Source organism: Natator depressus, chromosome 8 (assembly GCF_965152275.1).
Source record: "Natator depressus isolate rNatDep1 chromosome 8, rNatDep2.hap1, whole genome shotgun sequence".
Lineage (NCBI taxonomy): Eukaryota > Metazoa > Chordata > Testudines > Cheloniidae > Natator > Natator depressus.
The window spans coordinates 99,222,360-99,250,295 of record NC_134241.1 but is presented as its reverse complement, the minus strand read 5'-3'; the positions used below and the strand labels follow the sequence as shown (position 1 = coordinate 99,250,295).

General features: G+C 50.7%; 1 protein-coding gene across 2 annotated transcripts in view; it reads left to right on the top strand.

Annotated features, from left to right (window-relative positions):
* The first annotated feature begins 228 nt into the window (after positions 1-228).
* Positions 229-27,936, top strand: part of SLC5A9 (solute carrier family 5 member 9) — a 107,907-nt gene continuing 80,199 nt past the window's right edge. Inside the window, exons 1-2 of one of the 2 annotated variants that reach the window (XM_074961775.1) lie at positions 229-527; positions 24,089-24,184. The gene's annotated coding sequence lies outside the window, so the exon portion shown is untranslated. The remainder of the gene's footprint in view (positions 528-24,088; positions 24,185-27,936) is intronic. The other variant, XM_074961774.1, reaches the window with a different exon arrangement.

Sequence of the window (27,936 nt, the reverse complement as noted above, 5' to 3'; positions counted from 1 at the left end):
TGGAGACCATAGCTAGGCGTTGTGTGACTCTGTCCTTGTGTGTGACAAACAGGCACTTCATTAACTCCCTGCAGTGGGTTTGCAGATGTGCAATAATGAGAACTAGCCCATCCCCCTCCTTTTGCTTTTTCCAAGTGGGAAGGACTAGTTAGTTCAGCTAAAAGCAGACTGGATTTGTTATCGTGGTGCATAAGTAATTTTCATCATTTTTGAGACCTAAATGTTGGGATTCCCTGTCACCAGTAAAGAAACTGACACTTCAAAAAAATCTGAGTTTTTAAATTCAAAAAGTCTTTGAGATGAACAGCCATTTGTGCTGAAAGCAGGATGCATTTCCAGTTCTCAAAGACAACATGGCCCTTTCATGGAAATCTAGTGAAAAACCCTGCATCTGGATCACTTATAACCTGAAATGAAGAGCTGAGTATCTGAAAGGAAGGGCAGTCTTGTCGTTAAGACACCAGCTGGGAGTTCAGGACACAGGGGTTCTATTCCCTACTTTGTCACAGACATTTGTGCAACTTTTGGTAAGTTATCTAATCTCTCCGGGCTTTTGTACCCCATCTGCACAACGGGGTCAATAAAGCTTTCCTTTATCTGTCTTAGACTGTACACTCTTTGGGGCAGGGACTGTCACAGAGAGGCAGGATGATCCAATGGTTAAGGCAATAGCCAAGATCTGGGTTCAATTCCCTCCTTGGCCACAAATTGCCAGTGTGACCTTGGATGAGTCACTCCTCATCTGTAAAATGGGGATAATAGCTTAAAGGGGGTTGGGGAGGATAAGTACATTAACGATTGTGAAGCACTTTTAAAATCTACTGATGAAAAATGCTGTTGAAAAGCCAGATATTAGTAGCTGTCTGTAGAGTGCCTATCCCATTAGAGCCCTGATCTCGGATGGGATCACTAGGTGCTATGAGGGTGTTTGAGGGTGGTGAAACACTGGAATGCGTTATCTAGGGAGGTGGTAGAATCTCCTTCCCTAGAAGTTTTTAAGGTCAGGCTTGACAAAGCCCAGGCTGAAATGATTTAGTCGGGGATCGGTCCTGCTTTGAGCAGGGGGTTGGACTAGATGACCACCTGAGGTCCCTTCCAACCCTGATATTCTATGATTCTATGATGAGTAATGTGAATAATAATTGTACATAGAATTTCACAAAAACATTTTCATCCCTTTTACACTGCTCTAGTGATCACTGTTCCCACTAAGCTGTATGCGTGCACACAGATCCTAAACCCTGCGCACACGGTGAAAGACCGTGTGCACAAAAATTTGCACAGAAGCACAACAATTTGCACAGAAGAAATTTTTTGCGCGCGTGGCCTGTCAAAAATTTGCACAGAAGAAATTTTCTGGGCACACGGCCTGTCAGAAATTAGAGGGAACATTGCTAGTGATCATAACAACTGAAAGCACAGTCGCTTTTGATTTATAATTTCTTTGCACTGCTACCACCATCAGAAGCAAGAGAATGAAAGCTAAGCAGGGACGTGTTTTTATACTGTTGGGTTTCTTGGCTTGTTTTGTTTTAAAATATTATTCCACTCCATCACCTAACAAATGCTTGGGGGAAAGGACATCTTTATTACAGAGTCAACACCCCTATCTTTTCTATTAAAGGCTGAGAGCAATATGTTTCACATACATTTACAGTATTATAATACCAGATGGGAAGGGAGTAGAGAGATGCAGGCTTATGAGAGAAGAAGAAATTAACCATCAAGGCCGCCACAGAGGAGGAAAATCCTAGGGACCCCTATAAAACATCAGTTTCTACAGAATCCAGACTCTCCTCTCTAGTGAAGTAAATGACATCTCATAAGTGAGAGAATCTGGCCCAGTTTTTCAAAACAGAGTTTGGATGAAGGACAACTCCAGCTTGTGACAACCTGCCTGAACGCTCTCGGGTTTGCCTGACAATTGTTTGCAAACCCATCTGCTCCCTGAACCTTCCTACTTCTCCAATTGCCTGACCAGCAAAGTGAAATTCTGTGAGGCGCGTGTGTGTTTTATATCAGGTGAGCTGGGATTTGGGTAACTTGGACTCCTTCCAGAAGCCTTTCCTTTCACACTGTGCCCTTTATTAAGAACCAAAGTATGTAACCATTGTGGAAAAGGTGTTTATGTTTCTCTGCCTAATAAATCACTTGTCCTTTTTCATCTTTAATGGTCTGAATAGAACCATTTCCCTGGTACTGAATTACTACAGCCAGTATTACCCCCACTCTCCGACCCTTTGTATGGTAGCATATGCCTCCATGTGACTGTTGCAGCAGGGAGGGTTGAAAGGATTTGGGAGTTAAAAACCCAGATTCTGCTCTCCTGTAGGCCGTGATGAATTTTTCAGCCCCAGCAAGGTCTTTGTACCAGATGCTTTCGCAATGATCTTCCTCACAAGAAAGGCTAAAAACTTACTGTAAAAAATAAAGAAGAGTTGCAGTTGTGTGACGATGGTAAAGAATTCCAGGAAGAGTCACTTTCTTACACTGAATGACTTTATTAGATCATGGTAAACAGCACTATTGCTAAAGCTTGCTTACACAGACTTCAAGGAGTTTGGGGCTCGGGCCTTCTGCCCGCTCTGTGTTCGTATAGCTCCTAGCACAGTGGGGCCCTGGGCCATGACTGGGGCTCCTAGACGCTACAGTATACAACTGATCAAAATAAAGCTTTTTGAGCTGCTTCCTGTAGATCTTCTACCAAATGCCTTCCCCAGCCTCCTCCTGTCTAGCTTCCTGCTACAGAGAGTTATAGATAGTACACATACTCTCACAAAAGCTAAGATTAGCCTCGATGCTCATTGATTCCCTAAATTCAGGAGGGGTTGGTTTGTAGATTTCACCGATCCCAAAGTCTGGCTCGTTAGAATCATAGAATATCAGGGTTGGAAGGGACCTCAGGAGGTCATCTAATCCAACCCCCTGCTCAAAGCAGGACCAATCCCCAACTAAATCATCCCAGCCAGGGCTTTGTCAAGTCTGACCTTAAAAACGTCTAAGGAAGGAGATAGGTAACCCATTCCAGTGCTTCACCACCCTCCTAATGAAAAAGTTTTTCCTAATATCCAACCTAAACCTCCCCCACTGCAACCTGAGACCATTACTCCTCATTCTGTCATCTGCTACCACTGAGAACAGTCTAGATCCATCCTCTTCGGAACCCCCTTTCAGGTAGTGGAAAGTATTTCCCTCAACCTTAACTGATTCTGTATATTCCTGTTTGGTTTCTGCAGTTTGTGCACTGGCCCATTGAGCTCCCATCTCCAGTGTAATGTCTTCATGGTAGAGTTAACTTGGGCTCGTACTCCAGTGTTGTCCTTAACCCCCACTCCCATCTACAGACACAACCCACTCACCTTAAGTTTACTGGTGCTTTCAACCCAGGCTAGCGGGTCCGGATGGGGATTTCGGCTACAGCTCAAGTGCTGCTTTCCCTCAGGCTGGTACTCTACCACATTGCAGTGAGGATGCTGCTCGTCCTCCATTGCCTTCCCACAATTCCCTCTGAGTGCCCAGAAGAACAGAAAAGTTCTCCCACAATTCGCTAGGGAAGAATTAGAGCATGGCTCAGCTTTATGCTGCAGAAAGAACCACAGGCTATACCCTGAGGAGTCCTAGCAAGTGTAACTCATACCAGGGAGTGTGGCACCAGTGGAGACCCAGTCACTCAGATAGGGCTTTGTAGTGTGGCTGCTCAGGCTAGGCTAATGTGGGTACCACTCACCCAGGTTAACTCTGCAGTGCAGAAATACCCCTAGAAGCTGAATCCGGCTACAAATCCCCACAATTTAGGGTTGAAAACCCTCCAGGATTGTCCTGGAGTCTCCAGGAATTAAAGATTAATCTTTAATTAAAGAGAATGCCATGTGATGAAACCTCCAGGAATTCATCCAACCAAAGTTGGCAACCCTACCCCACATAACTAATTTGCAACTCCTGTTCTACCATGGGAATAGTGGGTAGAGGGAGAATTATGTTTGCCTGGAGGATGGGAGGTTGGATTCCACTGCCATCTAACCTACTTTACTCACTCTTGGTGAAGACAACTGGGTGCATTTGAAGCTTAACTCTATAGGCAGGTTGCACTGTGCTAATCCCCTAGGAATGCTGCAGTCGTCAGCTAGCCAGGTAAGTGCTAAGGGCTGCATTCCAAAGGATTTATCACTTTCCCGTCCTCCTCTGAGCCCACTATTCCCTGGGAAATCCCCTTTGGACCAAGATTTATTACCTTCTTCTCCAGTCTTACATCATCTTTCATTTTCCCCAGACATTTGGACCCCAGAGGAAAGGAAGGAGAAGAATTCCTCACGGCATTTCAGGGAAGGATAACTAGAAACACTGGGATGGGTGAAGATGACCACTGGAAATTCTAGGACAGAGATTAGGTGACTATTCCAATAGTGCACTTCCTTTGACAGTGAAAGCCCCTCCCAAGAGAAGTAGTGGAAGCCCTATCACTGGAGTTAATTAAAAGGAGACTGGACAAAGTGCACATGAATATGGGGAATGTAGCATGTGTGAAGGTTGTGCAACCCAGTGGTAGGGCAGTGCACAGTGATGTGAGTTCATCAAGCACCAAGCAGAAAGTGGCCCTGGTCTTGGTTAGGTGCTATGCAATATACTTAATAATCATTTACTAACAGGGTATGTTGCTGCTCTGCACACTTTGCCTTTTACTATAGAGGAGACCATAAGAACAGCCATACTGGGTCAGACCAAACGTCCACCCAGCCCAGAATCCTGTCTTCTGACAGTGGCCAGTGCCAGGTGCCCCAGAGAGAATGAACAGAACAGGTAATCAGCAAGTGATCCATCCCCGGTTGCCCATTCCCAGCTTCTGGCAAACAGAGGCGAGGGACACCATCCCTGCCCATCCTGGCTAATAGCCATTGATGAGTCCTCCATGAGTTTCTTGTTGGCGGGACTAATTGGAGTCAGCTGCCATTTTGGGCTCCATTTCATTTGCAGGCTGCTCATCATCATGTTCCCATTACGCCTCTGGCGTTTAGGGCAGCGATGAAGCTCCTCCACTCCTGTCTGTTTCTGGCAAGTCTCTCAGTGGTTTCCCAGCTGCTACATAGGGCTAATTCTCCTGGAAACATTGGGTGAAATCTTGGCTCCATTCAAGTTAATGGTAAAATTCTCATGGACTTCAATGGGGCCAAGATTTCACCCATGATATTTATGCTTTCTTTGTTTCTTATTTTCCTTGATTGGAAATAAGACATTTAGGCTGAAAACACACGTTTAGTTTTTGTCTCAGGGGAAAAGGAACATTTTCACAGTGTAGGGATGTGGACCCAGATGACCTGATAGATCGTTTCCAGCTTCTTATGTCTTGGATTTTATTATTTTTACCTGACGGCTCACTGGCTAAGTCACCATCCTTTATGTCAGATCTGAGCCATCTGGGTTCATTTTATCCAATCAGTGCTGTAATTCCATCGAGTTTCTCATCCATTTCAGACACCGGCCTGAGTTACTATAATCTGTGAAATGCTAAATTGTTGTTATATTTTTTTACTATTTTTTTATTATTTTTTACTATTTATTATTTTTTACTATTTTTTACTATATTTTTTTACTAGATGACCCTTTGAGGTCCATTCCAGCCCTACAGTTCTATGATTCTTGATTTAAAGACTCCAAGTGATGGGGAAACCACCACATACTACATAAAGCAGTTCCAATGGTTAATTACCCTCACGGTAAAAAAATATGCACCCTATTTTTAGTCTGAATATGTCTAGCTTCACTTTCCAGTCATTGGATTTCATTATGCCCTCGTCTGTTAGATTCAAGAGCCCTCTACTAATCAGAAAACTTTTCTACATGTAGGTACTTATAGATATGATAGACTCAGGCCAGTTGGGTACAGCAGAGTAGCGGAAGGCAGATATACCCCAGCGGGTCGCGAGGGTGAGGACATGAAGGATGTGGAGCACGAGCGTGTAGAGATGTTGTTTTGGCGCAGTCTGGAACCGGACCGGCTGCAGCTCACGCAGCCGGCTCACGGTGAAGGGACGGGGGGGTTGGTGGGGTCCACGGGGCAGGGGCCCGATGAAAAGGTCCGGAGGGCCTGGGGTGGAGGGTGGGCGGGGCGCGCCCTCTCGCAGGACCCGGTCGAGGTAAACCCGAGCAGCGGGCGGCAAAGCGGCCCTCACCTCCTGAAGTACGCGCAGGGGAGTACGAGGTCTAGAGAGCCCCATGCGCTGAGCGAGCGTCAGGGGATCCAGCCAGTCTCCCCGGTCGTAGTCCAGGAGGTCTCCGACTCTGGTGACTTCTGCCAGGACCAACCTCTGGCGCACCGAGGGGGACTCCGCCACCTGCACACGGAGCTGGGGGTTGTGTAGCAGGGGCTCCGCAAGGAGATCTTCCCCCGCGGAGGCCGCCACGGACCTGATCACTGTGAACAGTTTCCAGGTCCGGAGGAGGTCCTGGTAGAAGACCGGCAGCCCAGAGAGGTCTTGCGGAAGACCCCTCGGATGGAGATAAAGGAGCTGCAAGTCATATCGGAGCCCTCGGAAGCAGCGCAGGAAGGTGTGCGCCAATATGCTCCATGCCGGACTACCTGCACCATAAAGGAGCCTCTGCAGGGCCTGGAGGTGGAAGACATGGACCTGAGTGTGGAGACACTTCAGGCCCTGCCCTCCCTCCTCCAGGGGTAGATGGAGAACCCCTGCAGAGACCCAGTGGAGTCCTGACCAGAAGAACTCCAGAATCGACTTCCGGAGGTTGGCCAGGAAATCCAGGGCCGGAATAGGGTGTTGAGCCGGTACCAGAGCATGGACAGGACTAGTTGATTGAGCACCAGTGCCCGCCCTCGAAGGGACAGACACCAGAGTAGTCCTGACCATTTCCGGAGCCGCTCTACCACCCTGCCCTCTAAACCGTGCCAGTTCTCCGGCGGAGACGGATGCATGGCAGAAAGGTAAACACCGAGATAGAGCAGTGGACCCGTGCTCCACCGGATGGCTTGAAGCGTGGATGGGAGGGAGCTCACCTGCTGCCAGTCCCCTACCACCAAGCCAGAGCTCTTGACCCAGTTGACCCGGGCGGAGGAGGCTGCCGAGTACACAGCCTGGCAAGCCTCCACCCACGCCAAGTCGCCCGGGTCCTGGACCACGAGGAGTACATCGTCGGCGTATGCCGACAGGACCGGCTCCTGTAGCGCCAACCCCGTCAACCTCCTGCGAAGGAGACAGAGGAAGGGCTCGATCGCCAGAGCGTACAGCTGGCCTGAGAGGGGGCACCCCTGCCATACTCCTCGCCCGAAGCTGACCGGTTCGGTCAGGGTCCAGTTGAGCCTGACCAGACACTCTGCGGAGGCATACAGCACCTGGAGAAAACCCACAAACTGGGGTCCGAAGCCAAACGCTCGCAGAGTGCTAAGGAGATACCCGTGATCCCCCCCTGTCGAACGCCTTCTCCTGATCCCGGGACAGGAGGGCGAACGACAGACTGTCCCTACACCCGAGTTCCAAGAGGTCCCGGACCAGATACAGATTGTTGAAGATGGTGCGGCCCGGGACGGTGTAGGTCTGGTCTGGGTGGATCACGTCCGCCAGCACGGACCCTAGCCGCAGCGAGATGGCTTTTGCTACGACCTTGTAGTCCGTGCTGAGGAGCGAGACGGGACGCCAATTTCGTAAATCGCAGAGGTCCCCCTTCTTTGGCAATAAGGCGAGCATGGCTCACCTGTACGAAAGAGGGAGGACCCCGTTCTGCAAAGACTCGGCCCAGACGGTGACTAGGTCTGGGCCGAGGACATCCCAGAACACGCGGTAGAACTCCACGGTCAGCCCGTCCATGCCCGGAGAGTTATTGGTGGGCATGCGGCGGAGGGCTTCCGAGAACTCGGCCAGAGTGAGAGGCAGTTCTAGCCGGTCTCAGTCGCCCGCACTGACCGTCGGGAGTTCGTCCCAGAGCACTCTGCAAGCGTTAGGATCGGTTGGATCCGGTGAGAAAAGGCCCGCATAGAAGGTCCTGGCCCTCCCACACATCTCCGCTGGATCCGTGAGGGGGGTGCCGTCCTCTGCGAGGAGGCAGGTGACGTGCTTCTTGGCCCCCCTCTTTTTCTCCAGGGCGTAGAAGAAGCGGGAACCGCGATCCATCTCCCGAAGGAGGAGGATGCGGGATCGAACAAAAGCACTCCGAGCCCGATGGTCCTCGAGGGCCCGGAGCTCCTCCCGGGAGATGCGGCACGCCCCGCAGAGGGATGGATCCTCGGGGCTGGTGGCCAGATGCCTCTCCAGCTCTAAGACCTCCCGTTCCAACTGCCCTATCGCCGCATCCCTCCGTCGGCTGGCACCCCGGGTGTAGTCACGGCAGAAGAGCCGGGCGCGCACCTTCCCTAGGTCCCACCACCGCCGCACCGAGGGAAAGGCACACCGCTGCCCTCGCCAGGCCAACCAGAACTCCCGGAAGGATGCCACGAAGCCCACATCCTCCAACAAGCTGTTATTAAAATGCCAATAGGCCGGCCCTGGCCTCTCCGCACAGAGAGAGACCGTCACGGTGGCCAGGAGATGATCGGAGAATGGGGCCGGCCGGATGCTGGAGGGGTGGGCCTGTGAAAGATGGAAACGTGATAAATAGATGCGGTCCAACCGGGAGTAGCGTGACCGACGGGCCTCCACCCGGACAAAAGTGAACGTCGAGACGTCGTCCGGGTGGTGGTCGCGCCAGACGTCCACCAGGGAGTGATGGTCGACTATCTCCCGGAGGACGTCTGCGGCGGCTGGGCACTGCTCGGTCCCCGAGCGGTCCCGCTCCTCGAGGGTCGTATTAAAGTCCCTGCCCAGGACCAGGCACTCGTGAGGATCCAAAGTGCCGAGGAAGGTGGACACCTGCTGAAAGAAACGCAACCGCTCCGGGCCCGATGTCGGGGCATAGACATTGACAAGATTGACCACGAGCCCCTCCAAACGGACCCGGAGGTGCAGCAGGCGGCCCGGCACAGCCTCGGCGACCCCCAGCACCTTGGGCCGTAGGTCGGGGGAGAACAGGGTCACCACTCCAGCCGTACGAACTGTGAGATGGCTAAAGTAGACCCTGTCCCCCCATTCCAGCCGCCAGCTAGCTTCGGCGGCTGGATCCGTATGGGTCTCCTGCAGGAAAATCACAGAGTACCCCCCCTCCCGAAGGAAGGAGAGCACATGGCACCTGCGGAGACCCATCCTACAGCCCCGGGTGTTTAACGTGATGATGGTAAGAGGTTCCATGAGGAGGGCTGGGGGGGATCCTCGCCGGCAGGGACGCTCGCGGTTCCCAACGGGCCGCGCAACAATCCGTGACCTACCCCATAGGTAATTAGGGAGTCATGGAAGAGGCGGACCCGCTGGTAAGTCACGGCGGCCTGCTTCCCGGTCCTTTTACCCTCCCCCATAAGGGCCCTCGCAGCCCGGAGGATGAGATGGAAATCCCCCCATCGCTGCAGGGCGAGCTGCACCTTATTACGGGAGCCCCGGACGTCCTCAAGGAATTTCCGCAGCTCCTCCCACAGCGTATGGGGGGTTGGGGTCACTAGCCCCCGGCTGTCCTCTGGAGGGACTACTGACACAGCCCCGTGGCCCACCGAAACGGGCAGGCAAGGGGCAGACCCCCGATGTGGCGCCCGATGGGCTGGTGCCATGCAGCCGCCCTCAAACCCTGGCTCGATTGGGGGCGGCGGAGGGAAGGTAGCAGCCCCTAGTGGGTCAGGACTGGGGAATACAGAAGCCGCTCCCTGGGGGCTATCCTCTAGGAGCGAGGAGATGACGGCCCCAGGGGTGGCAATGATAGCACGGGAGGTGGGGGGGACAGGGGCGGGGTTTACTTCAGGGGCAGGGCAGGGATCCAAAGTAGGGGCAAGGCAGGGGTTGGGTGCAGAGCCAGGGAGAGGGGCAAAGGCAGGATCCTGGGCCCCAGGAGCCAAGCCATTGGAAAATGGCCCCTCTCGATCAGGCTCTGAGAGGTGGGGGTGGGGCAGGGGGCCCTCCATGATGCTGGGCTCTGGCACCACGGCCGGCATAGTAGTCACAGCACCGTCAGTGGGGTCCCTGCCCGGGAAGGAGGTCAGTCACCCCACGCCCTTGAGGGGCAACCCGTGGGGCTCGGGTCCCAGCCGCAGTGCACCAGCGGTCGCCTCGGTGGGCTCGGCGGCTAACAGGAGGGTGCCACCCACGGCCGGGCAGATGGAGGAGCCCTGGGAACCCTCAGAGGCGGGAGCAAAGGTAGCGGTTAGGGGAAGGGGACATGGGGAAGGCGGGGCCGCGGTGAGGTCGCTTAGATCGAGGCCCGCTAGCAGAGGGTCGTCCTCCCCCTGGGTGACTGGGGTCAGACCCAGGGCCTCAATCTCCTCGTAAATGGAGGGGAGCTCTCCTTCCGCCACCCCGGAGGTCTCCCCACCAGTGCCCGAAGCGACACTCACCCCGAGACTCACAGGGGTTCCGGATGGTAACGGGGCAAGTGGGGCTACATCGGGGTCCTTGGAGGGAGGGGACTCTAAGGGAGGGACGGTACTGGCCTCCCGTGCTGGCATGTTTTCCCCAGCCGGCACCAGGGGATGGTATGCATCCGTGGGCAAGGCAGAGGGCTCGGCATTGGCGCCCCCCCCTTCTGGTCTTCCGGGGGGCTTCCGCATCGGTGGAAAGGAGCGGAGCTCAAGCCTTCCGTTTGCCCCGCTTCCGCTGGACTAGGGCCCAGCCCTCCATGGCATCATCGGGGGGCCGGCTAACAGGGGTCGGGTCAGGGGGCAAGAACGATGGCACAGGGACCGTGGGAGGCAGCGGTGGGGCGGAATAAGGGAGGGAAAAGTCCCCCTGGGGCAGGCCCTCTCCCACGCTTGGCGGTATCCCTGCCGCACCCTCCTCTAGGGGCCCCACCGAATTGTAGGCAGCAGAGACGGGGCTCTCCCGCTCGTCTGGGCGTGCTGGGGGGGCGCCCCTTGTGCCCGAGCAGGAGCAGTGATGGACTGAGTGGGAGGAGGGGCGGCTTCAGGCGCCGGGCAGCCAGGGGCGCCGGCGATGACAGGGCCAGCGCCCTGCCAGGGCTCGGGGGTCCCGGATGCCTCTCCTTGCCGGGCCAAGGGGCAGTCCCTCTGGACGTGCCCCATCGCCCAGCAGAGGTAGCACCAGGCCTCCCCCATGGAATAATGCACCCAGTAGTGGGCCCCCTGGTAGGGGATCAAAGAGGACCCCTCAAGCGCCTCTCCGTCACGCGCCGCCGGCGGCAGTTGCAGCTGCACTTGCCGGCGGAACGAGAGGACGTGACGGAGGGCGGGGTCCTTGCAGCCCAAGGGGAGAGGGCTCAAAACCGAGATGGGCTTCCCCAGGGTAGAGAGGGCAGGTAACAGGGCGGTATTGGGAAGGAAGGGAGGGATGGAAGTCAGGACCAGGTGGACGCCCAGGTCATCCAGCGGCTCGAGGGGGACGAACACGCCCCCCACCACCAGGCCCTTCTCCACTGCCTCCTGGGCGGCGGCCTCCGATGCCAGGAAGAAGACCACCTTCCCGTACATTTTGGAGGCCGCCACAATGGCCGTGGGCCCCACCACCCTCGCCAACGCCCGCACATAGGTCTCCACGTGGGGCGAGGCGGGCACCAGGAGGCAATGGACGCCATGCTTCCTGGTCATGGTGGGAAAGGGGCCCCGGCCGCTATAGCTGGTAGCGGAGGCGGCGGGCGGGAGAGATGACGTAACGGTAGGTGGGGGGGCTGCCGCCACCTGGGCATACACCCTGGGGGCCGGGGGAATGGCACCCGCAGAGCTGGTGGAAGGAGCAGCGGGGTGGGAGGCCACGGCCGGTGGCGGGGCCGCGGCAGTGAGGGCAGTCCCTGCCATGGAGGGCCTGGACTTTTTAGCAGGGCCCTTCCCCTTCTTCCTACCCTGGCCCTTCCCGCCGGCTGGGGGGGCTCCCCCAGAATCTAAGGGGGGGAGGGACGTGGCAGCAACGGAGGTCACCCCGGTGCCCGCCGCTGCCAGGGCCCCGGCGGGGGCGGTGACAGGTGGTTTGGCAGCAGCAGCTGAGGTAGAGGCTTGGGGGGGTGATGGAGGGGCAGGCGGGGGAGGGGTATCTAGGGCTGCTGGAGGGGCCCCACCTGTCGTATCCCCCGCCATAATGAGCAGGGAGGGAGGGAAGGACACCAGAAAGAGGAGGGGAAAGGGGAGGCAGGTCAACAACTCCTCCCCGATAGGCTGCAGGCAGGGGAGGAGGGCGCCAAGGGGGATGGGCTGGACAGGGGGGCTTTCGAGGGCTTGTGGGGGACACTCACCGACTCAGGGTAGGAAACCGGCTCCTCTAGCTGCACTAGGGGAGGGGGGTCATAGCAACATTCGGGGAGTGCAGTGAGATCGGGGCAAACTCAAACAGGGGAAGGGCACAAGCGCATGGGAGGGGGCATGGGCGCACTGAATAAGGGGCCAATCAGGGCAGGGGTATCACATGGAGAGGGGGGAGAACCAGGCTGGAGGCAGGGTTGCTGAAGGGGGTCAGTCCAGGATGGGGCGGGGGGCACGTGCGTCCACGTGCGCTTGCAAAAAAGAGTCAGTGCGGGCTGGCTGCTGCTGCAGACCCACAGGGTGGTGAAAGGGGGCAGCAGGCCAAGCAAGCAGCGGAGTCCCAGAAGCAGGAGCTTGAGGCAGATGGTAAGTGTCCACTGGGGGTGGTGGAGGAGGCAGCGCCGACGGTGGTGGTGGGGGGGGACACACTGATGGACTAGGGGGCAGGCTCCACGCCACACCCCCTGTGTCCCCACAAACACAGTCAGGACCCTCACCACAAGAGCACAGTCCAAAAGTTACTCAGCTTTCAAGCCCCCTCCACAGTGGTCTACAGAGTCCTTGTGCACTCCCCCAGCAGCAGATGGCCTCGTCCCTTCCTCCTTCGGGGTCCGGCAGCTCCCAGGCAGCAGCAAAGGCAGCAGCAGCAGCTCCAGGCAGCAGCCCGGTGGCCAGGCAGGCAGAGAGGACCCCTCACAGGTGGTGCTGATGGTGGTGGTGGTATCCACAGCAGCGGTAGCAGCAATGGCTGGGGTAGGGGTCCCTCACTCCCCCACTCTGGGGAGCAGGCCAGCAGCCCCCCCCCAAGGGGCTGTAGTTGGAGCAGTAACAGCAGCACCCAAGGGTGGGTGGGTGGGGGAGTCCAGCAGCTAGCCAGCAACCAGGTAGCGGAGAAGGGGGGTGGGTGGATGGCGTCCAGCCCGGCCAGGGGAGCAGCTGGAGCAGGGGCAGTGGCGGCAGCAGCAAGGGCCCACAGTCCAGCAGCAGGAGCAGCAGTCTCCCTCCTCCCTCCAGGCCCGTCGGGTTCAGCAGAGGAGCCGAAGACGGGTCTACTAGCCACTGGATTACCAGTTTTCTCTTTCCCTGATTGACCAGAGCAGGGGCTGCTCCAGGCTAATGAGAACACCTGACTCCAATTAACCTGCAAAGAGTCAGGTGAGGCCATTAAGCTAATGTGACCACCTGACTCTAATTAAGGGCCCTCTGATACTATAAAAGGGCTCACTCCAATCAGGCAGAGGAGAGCCAGGGGAGAGGAAGTGCGGCTGGTTAATGAAGACACCCTCAAGTCATTGGTAAGGGAGCCCTAAGGTAAGGGTGAAGAAGGGAGAAGCAGGAGAGCTGTGGGGAAGTGGCCCAGGGAAATGTAGCAACTCTGGTAGTGAAAGATTGGCTGCCAACAGCTACTACCATTAGGGTCCCTGGGCCAGAACCCCCAACCCAGCACCACAGAAACACCTCTTGGGAGGGGAAAGCAGGCCCCTGTCAGGACAGGAGGCTAAACTGTTTTGGTATAAGGCCACAGGAGCAACAGAGACTGTGGGAATTCTCTCACCAACCTCCTCGTTGGCTCATGATGAAAAGGGCTCGGTAGACTGTATCCCTGGCCCTAGAGAGAGAAGGGCTATGTGGAGGGCTCTGTGAGCCTCTGAAGCTAGCATAAACTGCCTGGAAGTGCAGGACCATTGGGGATGAGGTTGGAGCTCTGCCACATAGACCATTATTAAATCACCTCTTACCCATCTCTTTGTTATACAGACGCTCCCCAACTTACGCAATCATTCCGTTCCAGAATGCCTTGCGTAACTTGAATTTTGTATAAGTCGGAAATGTATACCCGACTGTTACACAAAAAAAAACCCACCCAAAACCCTCCTATTTATAGCTTACGGGACTTTTTCTGTAAATGCGGATTTGCGTAAGTCGGGTCTTGCGTAACCCGCGGAGCGTCTGTATTAAATAGACTGAGGTTCTGTAGTGTCTCACTATAAGACAGGTTTTCTAATCCTGAATCCTTCTTCTGGCTCTTTTCTATTGGCCAACTTTCTTTTTAAAGTGTCGGCACAGTACTCCAGCAGTGGCATCACAAATGCAGTATATACTGGTAACAGCACTTCACTAATTCTGCTTGATATTCCCCTGCTTATGCACCCGATGATTGCTTTTGCCCCTCATATCCATTTTGCAGATGGAGAACTGAGGCCCAGAGAGATTAAGTAACTTGCACATGACCACACAGGAAGCTTATGGCAGTAGCAGAAACAGAACCAAGGCCATGACTCTGATGCCTTAAATATGAGATCATTCTTCCTTTCAAATATGTAAATACTAAAATTGCCAAGGAGGCTGAGCTCCTTGGCAATTTACCATGAGAAGATCAAAGCCACTGGTTCATGTAGGCCAGTGTCCTGCCTCCAGAAGCAATCTGCAGCTACAAATGAAGGTGAAACAATTTGCTCCTGACCAGTTGTTGAAATGTTCCATCAGGGAAGAGAAACATTTCCCAACTCTGCTGTTCCCTCTTTTTGCCGCCAGCCCTGCTGCTCCTCCATCATTGTGAATGTCACTTTCATTCCAACAAAGGCAAATAAGGGCCTGCTCTGTTTTCTTTCTTTATGTTTTATGAAGTGCGTTGGACATGCTCTGGACCCACATTTTTCAACTGCCACCTTTGGAAACCAAACGAGCTCAGTATTAAACTAAAATAAAAAAAAATGCACTCATAAATTATAATCCATTTAATGAACCAAAATATGGCCCGTAGTTGGGAAGACGCTGCCTCAGTGGATTGGTGGTGGCGACAAGTCTGACAGGCAGGACAAGAGGTGAGTGATGCCCATGGAGACCAGGGCTCCTTGAAAGTTTAATGACTGGAGTAAAGTCAAACAAGGGGCTGGAGAGGTTTGAGTTATGGTGTCACAAATACTTGCTAACCTAAGGTGGAAAAGTAGGGTGAAGATCTGGCTTAATTTCCCCAACCCTGTAGTTGTCCCCAGCTTTCTATTTCTGTGCCCAGTGAGAAGCCATGACATCTGGCCTCCCCCATCAGTCTAAAGTAGCTCTTCCTCTAGCCCTGCTGTCTTTTAGCACAGCTGCTAGCGCCACTCTCTGGTTAGCGTGTGTGATGATGAGCCCCCATCTGTGCCTGATCCACCAAGGATGTACGTCTGTTCCAGCCCCTGCCTACAGCGGATCAGTCTAGAGCAGTGGTGGACAACCTGCGGCCCGTCAAGGTAATCCGCTGGTGGTCTGCGAGACAGTTTGTTTACATTGACCGTCCACAGGCACGGCCGCCCGCAGTTCCCAGTGGCCGCGGTTCACTGTTCCCGGCCAATGGGAGCTGCAGAAAGCAGCGGCCAGCATGTCCCTCTGGCCCATACCGCTTCCCGCGGCTCCCGTTGGTCGGGAATGGTGAACCATGGCTACTGGGACAGTCATTGTAAACAAACTGTCTCACAGCCCGCCAGTAGATTACCCTGATGGGCTGTATGTGGCCTGCAGGCTGCAGGTTGCCCACTACTGCTCTAGAGACTCATGCTTTTAGCTCTCAAGGCCCCCAGTTCAATCCCCAGCATCACCAAGATGGCAGTCATCAAAATTAATGCACAGGATTTCCAGAACCAGCTCACTCCATTGGTCCCTCAAGTATTCTGCCTCAGTCAGTGAGCCATAATCCATGCCTCCCAGGAAGGAAAATAAAACCCTATAAATGAATGTGGACAATTGTGCAAGGCTTTATGTGAGTAGTAGGGGCAGCAGGTTTGTATAATTTTTGGTGGTACCCAGAACGGGTCCAAGTCCCGTGCCCCCCCACACCTCCCTTGTAAGCCGATATATATATATATTTTTAAAATAACGTAAAAATGAGAGGGCTCTGGGGTGAGGCTGGGGATGAGGGTTTGGCGTGTGGGAGGTGCATGGGCAGAAGGTTGGGGTGAGGGGGGAGGGCTGTGGGGTGGGGCCGGGGATGAGGGTTTTGGGATGTAGGCTGGCTGCTCCCAGCTGGGACCAGAGAGGAGGACTCCCCCTAGCCCTCTCCACACCGGCAGCAGCAAGCTCCAGGGGAGGGACCCCCCTCTGTCCCCCTGCACCACACTCACCTCGCATCACTGCACGTCCTCCTTGGGCCCCTCTCACGTCCAGGAAGCCCCCTCGCCTCCCCTGTGGTGGGTGCGGGGGCTGCCATCACGTGTGCAGCTCCTCCCCTGCTGCTGCCCCTCACTGCGGGTGGGGGATGGGGCTGCCCCTTGCCCAGCATGGGGCAGGAGTGGTGACTGCTGGCGGGGAGCCCCCCTGTGCTGTGGAGGGTCCCACCGGAAAAGGGAAGGGTCCGTCCGAGGCGGAAGGGCAGGGGCAGCCTGCCCTGGCCCCAGTGACTGGGGGCCGCTAGGACCCTGTGGTGGCAGTTGATGCCGGTAGCCGGCGTAGCGGAGCATGGAGCTGCAGGGGGCAGCCGCCCACTGCCCAGGGCAGGCAGGGACACTGCGGGGCGGTGCGCGGGGGCGGCAGGCGGGGCCGGGGGAGCGACCTGGCCCCGGACATTGGTGGAGCCGGGCCCCTGGGCCCTGAATAATTCTGGAGCATGGGCACCATGGGCCCATGTAACTCGCCGCCCTTGGTGAGTAGGGGGAATTTCTCCTGACTTATTTGTTCAGCTGACCCATGGAAGCAGGAGAGTTGATAAATGAATGGACCCACATGGTAGCTATTGCAAAGATCTTAGTATCAAGCATATTAATCCATGGTCCATGTGAGGGGACTCCCATGGACATTAGTGGAAACTGAATGCAGAGATCATGGGCAAAATTTCATCCTTAGGGCGGGGCTACACTATGAAGTTAGGTTGACTTATCTAAGTCTTTCAGGCCTGTGAAAAATGTTACACCCCGTGTGATACAGTGAAGCCAACCTAAGCCCTGGTGTAGACACCACTAGGTCGACAGACGAATTCTTCCGTCAATCTAATTACTGCCTCTAGGAGCAGTGGATTTACTACAGTGATGGGAAAACCTCTTCTGTCGCTGTAGTAAGTGTCTATGCTATCACGCTGCAGCTGGAGTGTTTCTAGTGTAGATGTACCCTTAGTTGTTGGCTTTTTGGGGGGGGGGTGTGTGTGTGTGTGTGTGTGGCGGGAGGGTTTAAGCCTCTGTGCTATAAATGCATGTTGTGTGTGATCCTCCAGCCTGCCCTGTATGCCTCATGCTTCTGCAGCCAGCATTTAGACCCCCAAGGGTTTCAAGAGCCCGTGGAGGGGAGGTTGAATAATGCACCTGTGTTTCACATCCAAAAGTGTGAGCTGGAAAGGAGCCAAGCCACAAGTCAAATTAATTTGATAGTCCCGTTTCTGCTTCTGGTTTAAGCAGCCGTTGCTCTGTCCCATGGCACAAGTCTAACAAGGATACAGAGGATATACTGCCTGGGACACCCCGATGTAGCCGTTTGCAGGTCTATTTGGGCAGAGGAGCATGAAAAGTGGCCGTTCTGGCCTACATGTGCCCTGCCTTGTGGAAAAATGAGGGAGAGTGATCGCCTCTTCCGTGAAACGGATCCCTCCAGTGATCTGCCGGGCTGAGCAAGAGCAATGAACACTTTGGCCGTATTCTTCCCTGGTGTCAGCCTGTTGGCTTCAGTGGGGATGAATGGGGGCCTTGATAGTCACAGAAACATGCCGCCACCAGCTTGCGTATGTCAGCCTGGCCGTGTTAGATTGCAAATAAACTCAAAAAGAAGAGGAGTATTTGTGGCACCTTAGAGACTAACAAATTTATTAGAGCATAAGCTTTTGTGGGCTACAGCCCACTTCATCAGATGCACAGAATGGAACATATAGTAAGAAGATAGATATACAGAGAAGGTGGAAGTTGCCATACAAACTGTAAGATGCTAATTAAGATGAGCTATTATCAGCAGGAGAAAAAACAAAACTTTTGTCGTGATAATCACGATGGTCCATTTAGACAGTTGACAAGAAGGTGTGAGGATACTTAACATAGGGAAATATATTCAATATGTGTAACGACCCAGCCACTATTAATAATTCACTTGTATCAGTAAAATCAACAGGGCAGCAGAGTCAAGGGAACAGAAAGAGGGCTTGAAACTCAGGCTCAGTCCGGAGCCTTAGCTCTGCCTCTTGTAAATGGATGCCCAAGCGAGCCTTGTTATTAGGAATTGGTCATGTTTAGCGTGAGGCAGAGTCCCCTGGCAGGATGGTGTAGTGGACGGATCACTGGACTGGGCCTCAAATCTGTGTTCACTTCACTGCTCATCCACAGACTTCCTGTGTGACCTTGGTCTCAGTGCCCCATTGATAAAACAGGGGTGACGTCTTCCTATTGCAATGGGGTGCTGTGAGGATAAAACTCATCTGTGTTTGTGAGTTCCTGAGATACTACAGTGATGAATGAGGGTGAAATAAGCACCTAGATAGACAGCCCTGGCCTGCTGCATGCACTCACGGGCTAGGGGAGACCTTGCTATGCATGTGCCTTGTTAAAATACTGTCAGCATGTCCCTGCTCAGCCCTGATTGGAATTTCCTGCTAACCGGTGTCGTTTATTGACAGGGCCAGCAGCTGTCACTAGATGTATATCTAACTCTTCCTTACTCCATCAGATGTAGAAACCATTGGAGGTGACCGTTATAGAGACAAGCAGATTGTTCAAAGTTGGTCTCAAGTTTTTAGGGCATGGGATTTCATTGCCCTTTGACCTCCCCAGTTCAACATGCAACGTGGATGCTAGGAAAACCCAGCCACGCACAAAGGAACGAGGCCAGTTATTTATGTGCGTGATAAATTTGCTGGCTGCTCACGGTGTTTGCAGCCTCAGTGATGCTCCGCGAAGGGAGGGGTATTTCCCTTTGCCGGCCTGTTTGGAAAGTGAATAAAGAGACGCAAACTGCAGCAGTTACCAGATTGCTTCAGCAGACAGAGAGTCCCAGACGAGCCGTTCTGAAGGGGAAGGGAGCTTGCACTCATATGAACAAACAGCCAAGGTTGTTCCCACAGTTGGGGAGAGAGATGAAAAAGACAGACTTTTCCCCAGCCTGCTGTCCGCCCTCCCTCCCTCATCATAACAGCCTGAACCTGAACTGCCATGCGTCTGAACTGACTAGGGCGTTTACAGTGCGAGGAGGCAAAATGCTGCCCTGCATTTTATAGGCAGCCTTTAAGTAATTGCCTTAGTGCTCTCCCACATATTGGCCCATGGGAGTCATTAACGGTACAGGAAGCCCTGAGGAAGCAGGGAAACACCACCTAGGAAGGCACTGAGGTCATAATTTGTACAGAGCTTTTTCACATTCTTTCCCACCTGCCACAGATCAAAGGCCCCAGGGGCAAATTGACTATTTTTTTTCCCTTTTGCATTTTACTGCCATATGCCAAAGGCTGCATGGCTCCAGTGAAAACTGAAGCTCTATTAATAATTCACTTGTATCAGTAAAATCAACAGGGCAGCAGAGTCAAGGGAACAGAAAGAGGGCTTGAAAGACAGGCAAAGAAAGCATGAAGGGGTCAGCAGCATTGTCAGTGCTTATGATTTCATAGCAGCTCGCAAGATACTTCATGTTTCATGTTAAGCCCCAGGTCCTGGAGACAAATGATTAAAGGGGAATCTGAACTCTTGTTTTAAAAAAAAGTGTTTCTAGCCCTGATGGTTGCAGAGGAGAGCTTGAAACTGTGTCCGGAGTGCCACCTAAAGGCTCAAAACCAAGAAGGCAAAGAAAAAACCCAAAATACATTTTTTCCAAAAGAAATCTCATGCTTTTTAAGCCACTCTCCTGATGTTTCAGGGACTGACTCATGATTTAGTAATGTTCGGGGTTGGCAACACTGGCACAGTGTCCAGTTGATTTAGTTACAGAACGGGGATTTTCACATTGCTGTGAAAATAGGTCTTGATTTTACTCCGAAATACTAAGGGAAAGTGTTGCTGGACTTGAATGTGGCAGCAGGGCGGTAACCTAGGAGAAGGAAGAAGTGAAACTGACTCGAAACAAATGAGAAACTGACCAATCCAGTCTCACTCTCCATGGTCAGTGTAAGATAAACAGTAAAACACAGTCAGGGAAAAGTAAATTATTAGAATTTGATCATTCTATCTGTGTGTGTGTGTTATTCGTAACACAGATACTGTAAGGACATTATAATAATACCTAGCTGTTGTCTAGCACCGTTCATGAATGGATCTGAAAGCACTTTACAATGAGGTCAGATCCTCAGCTGGTGTAGACTGGCATAACTCTGACTTCAGTGAACCTACACTCATTTGCAGCAGCTGAGGATCTGGGCCCCGAGTTTTCTCTCTCTAGTACTTCTTTACATTAGATGGCAAATGCTTAAAACATTCATAACACAAGGTCAGCTGTGCTAGCTATACGTTTTTATCCAGAAGTGAGCTGTAGCTCATGAAAGCTTATGCTCAAATAAATTGGTTAGTCTCTAAGGTGCCACAAGTCCTCCTTTTCTTTTTGCGAATACAGACTAACACGGCTGCTACTCTGAAACTCCCTAAAGAGTAGTTTAGGATTGTTGTTAAATACAGTACTTTCACCGAGAGAAGAAAAGGCAGAGAGAAAAGGAAGTTATGGTTTTCTAGATTTCTGAAAAATTAATATTAGGCATTAACTTAATCGATGCAAGGTTTGCTAGCTCTACCTACTGGCTAGAAGGTGAACTACACTACCCTGACTCCCAGAGGTCATTAAAGCATGAATTACAAACCTGTTTCACAAGAAAGTGTTTTAAGTGTAATAGAAGAAACCTAAAGTAAATCGCCATCCAACCATTTTCTAGCTGCAAAACTACGTCCGCAGAAGCAGGCCTTATGTCCAGAACTGTGGAAACTAACAACATCTTGCTGTATATTAGCTCACGTTGTCAACAACCGAATGACATGAAATATCAGCAGCAAGACTGATTCTACTGTGGAAGTTTTGTCTATGTAAAGATTAAGGATTCAGAGCACAATAAACTCCATTACTAGATCATGAGAATCTTATTCAGACACACGGAAAAGTAGCATAAATCCACTGGCTTTGAGGAAGTTGTTGGTCACTGAATTTTGATGTTCTGATAGAGAAAAGCAATTAAAATGTATAAAGAAGTTTGTTTTAGGTTTACCTAGTTAATTTTCATTTGGATCATAAGCAGGGGTAAAGAGTATGGATCTTTACATTGTAATTCCACAGCCAGCTCAGGGCTCCTTCTTGCTCTCCCCGGCTTCTGGCAGCACTGCCTCATCCAAGCTCCCTCAGCCAGCCACACACCATCTTCACTCCTTCAGCTCTGGCAAGGAACAGAACTTATTCTGGCCCTGCAGCTCTTCTTATATTGACCTGGTGGACCCTGATTGGCTGCTTCCCATACAGCTGCTCTAGGCAGTTTGGAGGACCTCTCTACTGCCCGTTTCTGGGGTGGGGTATGGCAGGGCCACAAGGCCTCCAGAAGGGGACCTCAGGGCCTAGTCCACCCTGTCATACCAACTCACTCTCCCAAAGTTATTTTGACTCTGCAGAGCAAACAGCACTGAAAAGTAGTAAAAATGTATTCTGTCACTAGGTTAAGTAGATGACACTGAACACACAAACGGGGCAGCTCTCTAGAGTAACCAGAGGCCATTTTCACACAGTCACTTTTCAACCACACTTGAAGGTAGTGGTTTTTCAAAAGCACTCAATATTCGCCTAACTCTGTTCCCACTGAAATCAACATTGCAGAGTTGGTCAGTGCTTTTGTCAGGGGGTAGCAGTGTTAGTCTGTATCCACAAAAACAACAAGGAATCTGGTGGCACCTTAAAGACTAACAGATTTATTTGGTCATAAGCTTTTGTGGATAAAAACCCCACTTTTTAGTCTTTAAGATGCCACCAGACTCCTCGTTGTTTCTGAGTGCTTTTGAAAATCCCACAACAAATATTCAGGAGGTGTTGCGTTGTCATATTGATTCCCCAACCACCGAATTGGATGGATTTTCATTCCCTTTTTCTGTGAACAATTTGATCCTGCCATTTTGCTCATCCAAAATGAATTGGGGTCGCAAATCTGAGCATTAGTCCCTCTGAGCACATGGTTTGCACCAGTCATTGGGCACCTAGACATGCAAGTCCCTAGCTTTGAGTTCATGGTTCATATTCTCTGTGGAAATAGGATTGAAGTTTGTAAATATGCAGTCCCAGGAATCACTTCCTATGCAAATCAACCACCAACAGCAAGTGATCAGAGCAAAGCGGGTGAAAATCACCTGTATAAAGAGGGTCAGAGAAGGCCTTTACACCCACTATTCTGAGGGCTTTGACAGGACTAAAACAATACATAGGCCTTGTGTCAGCCTTCTGAAGAGGGGTGAATTTTACCCTGAAATTCTATTGTTGAAAGAAATCCCTCTGGGGATTTGTAAGGAGAAAAATTGATGCTGGGCTTTGTAGCTATGCAGTGGAGATACTGTGATGTCTTAAGAAAAGAGGTCACTTCTTTAATACATACGCAAGTCCTACAGTGATGGATGGGATGTCATATACACCCAGCTGGGCAGGTAGATGGAATTGACTCAGTAGGTCATTGGCACCTCTGAAGAATGCTTAAGGACCATGTTGATAGGAAGTGAAAATCCCTTAAGAAAGCAACTTCCTACAAACACTCAGGCCTGGTCTGCACTAGGAAATTTGGTCGGTATAGCTACGTCATGCACGGGTGTGAAAAAAACACCTCCTCACCCACCCTGAATGACAGAGCTAAACCAACCTTATCCCCCATGTGTGTGGCATTAGGTCGATGGGAGAATTTTCCCGTCAACCTGGCTACTGCCTCTCCAGGAGGTGGATTCCCTATGCCCGCAGGAGAAGACCTCCCATCAGTGTAGGTAGTGTCCTCTCTTAAGTGGTGGTGCTGCTGCAGCATTTTAAGCGTAGACAAGTCCTGAGTGGTTTCACAATTACCTAAGGCAGGAATAACAATAATAATAAATATTTATATTGTAGTAGCCCCTAAAGGCTCCCCCTGAGACCAGGATCTCATTGTGCTAGGCACTGAACAAACACATACTAAGGGACAGTCCCCGCTCTGAAGAGCTTACAAGTTAAGGAAACAAGACAGACAAAGGATGGGGAAAAGGAAGGCTCTTAGCATGGGATTCTAGACAGAGTATCTACACTCTGAGGGTGTGTCTAAGGACTCCCCAGCCAGAGCAATCCCCAAACTCTGTTCAAACTCCGGAGACTTAAAATACCTGGGGACCCAACAGTCTCTTTGCAGAAGTCTAGTAAGCCACCAGAAAGGGGAACCTGACCCAGTGTGACACTCCACTTTACAGATGGGGAATTGAGGCACAGAGAGATTATGTGACTTGCCCAAGGTCACACTGGAACTCTGTAAAGCACCAGGAACACAACCCAGATCTCCTGAGTCCTATTCTAGCGTCTTAACCACAAGACCATTCTTCCTCTCTAACCTCATTAATTGCATCCGGCTGCAACTTCACGCATGCTACATTAGCTTGCAGCAATTTATCAATGAATGGCGCTGTCGTTACCGTTCCCGTTGTGGGTGGACAAGGCTGGGACACCCCCACCCCATGCTAAAACCAGAGACATTATTCGTGGGATTGCCCATTTGTGCATCCTGTTTACCCAGCAGGAAGGCATTATGCAAATGAGCCTCAAAAACCAACCCGCCTTTACATTTGCTAATGGAAAACAACTCTCTCTAAACTGTATATCCAAAACATATCCCCCCACACACATACACACTGCAGGCTTTAAATATATATATGTGTGTGTGTGTGTATTTATTTTATTTTCATCTGTGTTATATTTCTCCAACAGATTGGTGCCGAATGTGGAGGGAAAGGATGAAGCCACCGGAATGTACTCTAAATTAATACTGAATGTGACAGAATCCAGAGCACCCATTTTAATCAAGTTAGTATGTTTTCCATTTTCTCCCAATGTGTTTTACATTTTTGCTGCATTTGGAAGGGAGCTTTAGATATTGCAACAACATAATGTTAAATGTAAAAAATGACAATTCCAACATAGGTTGCTTTAAATAATTTATACCTTTCATAGTCTAATGGGCTGTGTAATGTACACATGGCTATGTTACAGACGTCACAAATAAATACAGAGTATTTATGCGTGATGGATGGGATTTTAAAAATTCCCGCCTGCTGCCTGGCAAACTACTCAGCCAGCTTTCCTACATGCACAGGGACCGAACTACATTGCGGGGAGCAAGTGATCACTTCTTTCTGCTGTTCCTGACCTTGCACAGGGTACATGTGCAGTAGCTGAGCCGTCGTGAAGTTGCACAGTGGTACTGAAGAGTCTGGAAGATGCCTATGCTCCATCTTCTCTGCTTTTCCCAGGAGAAAACCTTTCTCCCGCTCATTTCCTTTTCTTCCTTCTCTGCAATAAAATGCCACCCTATCTCCCCTTTGCAAGCACTCAAATAGTGGAGTGGGCGCAGGACTATGCGCCAGGAGACTTGGGTTCTAAGCGCCCTGCTGCTGTTAACCTGCAGTGTGATATTGACTGAGAGACTTTGTCTCTTTGGTTCTATTCCTGTCCTTTGTCCTGTCTATTTAGATTGAAAGCTCTTCAGGGTAGCTTCTCTCTCTCACTAGATGTCTTTGTAGAGTACCGAGGGCAACAGAGCCCTGATCTCAGGAGACTTCAGGGGCTACTGTAGCACAAATAATTAGTACTAATGCCCCTGCCCATCTCTCCCTTCTCCCCCCTCACAGGCATTGCTGGCCATGAATGATTAACACTAGGTGTATGAAACAATATGTATTCTGTCTTCTCAGTTTGGTGAATATTGAGAATCAATATCCATTGTCTTCTCCTTGGTCATTAATTTATCTCCCTGGTCAATAAATCTTGATACACACCTCAAGAGAAGTCAATATTTGCTTTTTCTCTTCTATCGCTGTTTGCCACAAATACCACCATTATCATATCTCATGTCAGCTGTATCTGAATACACCATATGCCTTTCTACAAGGCTTCACACCATGGTATATTTCTGTATTTTTATCCAGGTGGAACATTATTTAATAGATTTTCAAGGTCACTCAGTCTTCTTCACCATTCTGTAATGTCTATTTCCAGTGCTTAAGGTGATATCTTCCCTGGTTTTTAAAAGCACAGATCCCAGAACCTGGGACAGGACAAGAGGGAAGGGGTCACTCAAAAATTCCCAGTTCTGTTAATTCCCTCTGAAGCATCATGCACCGGCCACTGTCAGAGACAGGATATTGGGTTAGGTGGACCAATGGTCTGACCCGATATGGCTGTTTTATGTTCTTCTGTTAATAGGTAATGACATGAGTCCTTTCATAGCAGCAATGCTTTGTGTGTATGTCAGCAGCTGGCTAACCTGGTTAGACTTGTCTAATCATTGGCAATAGGTATATTGATGATGTCTCCTATTATATGGATTTTTGTGTCAGTGGGTAGGTCAAAGTTCAAGGTTACCTTGATTCTCAGGATCACAGAGTAATTATGTCAATAGATGGTGCTGGGAGAAAGGACAGAGGTGAAATAAAAAGATGCTGAAAATGTGTGTGCCCAGTGGAATTAAAGAATCAAATATCAATTGACTTTTATTATCTTTATGCAATTTTTGCAAGGATGCTTACATGTCATGGTGATGTACATATTTTACATGCATAGATAGGAAGGATACTTAGTAACCAAGTAAAGCTGGTTCAATGGTTTGTTGGAAAAGGTTCAGAAAAGGGCAAGAAAAATGATTAGGGGTAGGGAATGGCTGCCGTATGAGGAGAAATTAGTAAGACTGGGACTTTTCAGCTTGGAAAAGAGGACTAAGCAGGGATATGATAGCGGTCTATAAAATCATAACTGTTATGGAGAAAGTAAGTAAGGAAGTATTATTTACTACTTCTCATAACATAAGTACTAAAGGCCACCAAATGAAATTAATAGGCAGCAGGTTTAAAACAAACAAAAGGAAGTATTTTTTCACACAATGCACAGTCAACCTGTGGAACTCCTTGCTAAAGGATGTTGTGAAGGCCAAGACTATAACAGCGTTCAAAAAAGAACTAGATAAATTCTTGGAGGATAGGTCCATCAATGGCTGTTAGCCAGGATGGGCAGCGATGGTGTCCCTAGCCTCTGTTTGCCAGAAGCTGGGAATGGGCGACCGGGGATGGATCACTTGCTGATTACCTGTTCTGTTCATTCCCTCTAGGGCACCTGGCATTGGCCACTGTCGGAAGACAGGATTCTGGGCTAGATGGATCTTTGGTCTGCCCCACTATGGTTGTTCTTATGTTCTTATGTTGTGAACAGTATGTATTATTTGTATTGTAGTAGCCTAGAGAGCCAAACTGAGATTGAATTCTATTTTGCTCAACACTGTTCATACACATACATAGCCAAAGATAGTCTGTACCCCCAAGAACTTACAAGCTAAACAGACAAAGGGTGGGAGGTCAGAGAGACACATCTAGTGTTGCCACCACAAATCTAAGTTAATGCGTTTTATTTTGTTGTTCACAAATAGTTTGCAAATTTCTGTATATGTAGTTACTGATAGCTCTTGGCTAGGTAGTTTGAACAAACTATTTTTGGTCTATTGGGTTGTTTGCCATCGGTTCACATTCTTTAATCTTGGTGTGTGATTGGTCTTTTAAGCCATGTGGTATTGTTTTTTCTGCTGCTTGATTGGATAACTGAAACTTTCTAACTGTGTGATAACAAAGAGTGAATAATGAGTACCAAATAACTAATTATGCCCTTTTGGTACAAATTATCACTGCAATAAAATTTGTGATTCACGGTCCATCAGCAGATACTTGTAGTTAACAAATATGATTATTATCTATTCAACATTGGTGAGGCCTCATCTGCAGTACTGTGTCCAGTTTTGGGCCCCACACTACAAGAAGGATGTGGAAAAATTGGAAAGTGTCCAGCGGAGGGCAACAAAAATGATTAGGTGACTGGAACACATGACTTACGAGGAGAGGCTGAAGGAATTGGGATTGTTTAGTCTGCAGAAGAGAAGAATGAGTGGGGATTTGATAGCTGCTTTCAACTACCTGAAAGGGGGTTCCAAAGAGGATGTATCTAGACTGTTCTCAGTGGTAGCAGACGACAGAACGAGGAGTAATGGTCTCAAGTTGCAGTGGGGGAAGTTTAGGTTGGATATTAGGAAAAAAATTTTCACTAAGAGGGTGGTGAAGCACTGGAAAGTGTTACCTAGGGAGGTGGTGGAATCTCCTTCCTTTGAGGTTTTTAAGGTCAGGCTTGAGAAAGCCCTGGCTGGGATGATTTAGTTGGGGATTGGTCCTGCTTTGAGCAGGGGGTTGGACTAGATGACCTCCTGAGGTCTCTTCCAACCCTGATAGTCTAGGATTCTATGATCCCACCACTAACAATGAACCCCCACTCAATACTTTTATTCATGAAAATATTTCCAAATCAAGAATTTACGATGAAATACTGCGGAGGCAAGACTCACATTCACACAAGGAAGCTGCTGGGTTCCACAAGAGGTGTCTGGGAATATGTCAGTTGAGTATGTGCCAATAGATGGCACTCACTGTGCAGCTTTGCTCATAGGCCTTGTAGGACCAATACAAATGGTGGTGGTTGGGCCCTGCAAATGGCTTCCTCTGTGCAGCTCTTAAAAGATAGGACAA